Here is a 2,858-nt window from a genome sequence, read left to right as displayed (position 1 = left end):
TGCGCTAATTTTGAACGAGATGAAATGGATGCTTCGTATATGAGACGGTATTTAACGCTGCGTAGTGGTTTAAAGACCTGAAAAGGTGATAGAGAGAGAAAGAACGAAGCTTCTCAACACTTCGAGTGTATTTTAACACACATTTGAAAGATACGAGCGAAATTTTTCATCATCCAACTGTCGCAGAACGGCAGCGTTATTAGCTGACCCGTTCACTGAAAAATATATCTTCAGTCAACGGCTGACCATCGAAGGGCCTGGCCGCTTGAGTCTGGAATCGGCAGGAGAGATAAAGTGCGTATTTCTTGTATGAAACGTGAAAACTAAAATCATTATACATCATATCATATCATCATACATCATACATCATACATCATACATCATACATCGTACATCGTACATCATCATACATAGTATTAAAGGTCGAAACTAAAGTTTGGATGTCGGATGTTCAGAAAGTGACGTTACCGATCTGAAATCAGCTAGCCGAATTCCTCAGTCTGGAGACAACCGCGCAGTAGAGCGGACGGATGAGAGTCGCGCTCCGCAAATTTCGAGTACCGGGTTCTCAACCTCCCGGATCCCGCGTTTCGGGTCCGCTACGTATTTCGAGTACCGGGTTCTCAACCTCCCGGATCCCGCGCTTCGGGTCCGCTACGCGGTGAAACTCGACTTCCAGGATAAGCACTCCGTGGTTCCTCGTTCGTGTTTACAATAAATTATTTAAATTCGTTTTTCGCGCAACCCCAAATTCGGTAGCTGTCAGTCCGCCAACAAAATTTCTCGACTTCCAGGATAAGCGCTCCGTGGTTCCTCGTTCATGTTTACAATAAATTATTTCAATTCGTTTTTCGCGCAACCCCAAATTCGGTAGCTGTCAGTCCGCTAATAAAATTTCTCGACTTCCAGGATAAGCGCTCCGTGGTTCCTGGTTCGTGTTTACAATAAATTATTTAAATTCGTTTTTCGCGCAACCCCAAATTCGGTAGCTGTCGGTCCGCTATCAAAATTTCTCGACTTCCAGGATAAGCGCTCCGTGGTTCCTGGTTCATGTTTACAATAAATTATTTCAATTCGTTTTTCGCGCAACCCCAAATTCGGTAGCTGTCAGTCCGCTAATAAAATTTCTCGACTTCCAGGATAAGCGCTCCGTGGTTCCTGGTTCGTGTTTACAATAAATTATTCAAATTCGTTTTTCGCGCAACCCCAAATTCGGTAGCTGTCAGTCCGCTAACAAAATTTCTCGACTTCCAGGATAAGCGCTCCGTGGTTCCTCGTTCGTGTTTGCAATAAATTATTCAAATTCGTTTTTCGCGCAACCCCAAATTCGGTAGCTGTCAGTCCGCTATCAAAATTTCTCGACTTCCAGGATAAGCGCTCCGTGGTTCCTCGTTCATGTTTACAATAAATTATTTCAATTCGTTTTTCGCGCAACCCCAAATTCGGTAGCTGTCAGTCCGCTAATAAAATTTCTCGACTTCCAGGATAAGCGCTCCGTGGTTCCTGGTTCATGTTTACAATAAATTATTTCAATTCGTTTTTCGCGCACGCCCAAATTCAGTAGCTGTCGGTGCGCTAATAAAATTTCTATAACTTTACTATCTTCTCATAATCTTTTTGGTAAAATATGTCGATAAAAAATTCATATCAAACCTTACACATTATTTTTGATTTTTTCTCACGCTGAAAATATTTATTAGTATTCGAGGTATAACTCGAGGTGGTTGGCGGTTTTCGTTGGAGGTAGTTTGGGGTGGTTGCGGGTAATCTCGGTGATTCAGGAGGAGGGGGACGAGGACTTGTGCTCGGTGAGTAAAACACTTTTATAATATTTCATGGCAATTGTAATTATATTTTATCCGAAATATTACAAACTTTCACGTTTACAATAAATTATTTCAATTCATTTTTCGTGCAAGCACATATTCAGTAGCTATGAATAATCTTATACAATTTATTATATTATCAATTAATTAATTAATATTCCTATAATATTTAATGGCAATTGTAATTATATTTCATCTGAAATATTACAAACTTGTCACGTTTACAATAAATTATTTCAATTCATTTTTCGTGCAAGCACATATTCAGTAGCTATGAATAATCTTATACAATTTATTATATTATTAATTCATTAATTAATATTCCTATAATATTTAATGGCAATTGTAATTATATTTCATCTGAAATATTACAAACTTGTCACGTTTACAATAAATTATTTCAATTCATTTTTCGTGCAAGCACATATTCAGTAGCTATGAATAATCTTATACAATTTATTATATTATTAATTAATTATTTAATCAATTACTCAATTATATTAATCCATACACAATATTTTCGATGTGTTCTTATACTGAAAATATTTATTACTATTCAAGGTATAACCTGAGGTGGTTGAAGGTGGTCGGAGATGGACAAGGAGGAGGACGAGGAGGACGAGGATTTGTGCTGGGTGAGTAAAACACTTTTATAATATTTGATGGCAATTGTAATTATATTTCATCTGAAATATTACAAACTTGTCACGTTTACAATAAATCATTTCAATTCATTTTTCGTGCAAGCACATATTCAGTAGCTATGAATAATCTTGTACAATTTATTACATTATTAATTAATTGATTATTTACATTAATCCTTACGCAATATTTTTGATGTGTTCCTATACTAAAAATATTCATTACTATTCCAGGTATTACCCGAGGTGGTCGGAGGTGGACGAGGAGGAGGACCAGCTGGACGAGGAGGAGGACCAGGTGGACGAGGAGGAGGACGAGGTGGACGAGGAGGAGGCGGGGTGGGCCGTGGGAGAGGACCTCTCCTCTCCTCAGAGGAGGTGGGGGGGGGGG

This window comes from Neodiprion pinetum, chromosome 6 (assembly GCF_021155775.2).
Source record: "Neodiprion pinetum isolate iyNeoPine1 chromosome 6, iyNeoPine1.2, whole genome shotgun sequence".
Lineage (NCBI taxonomy): Eukaryota > Metazoa > Arthropoda > Insecta > Hymenoptera > Diprionidae > Neodiprion > Neodiprion pinetum.
Note: the sequence above shows the minus strand (reverse complement) of the source record.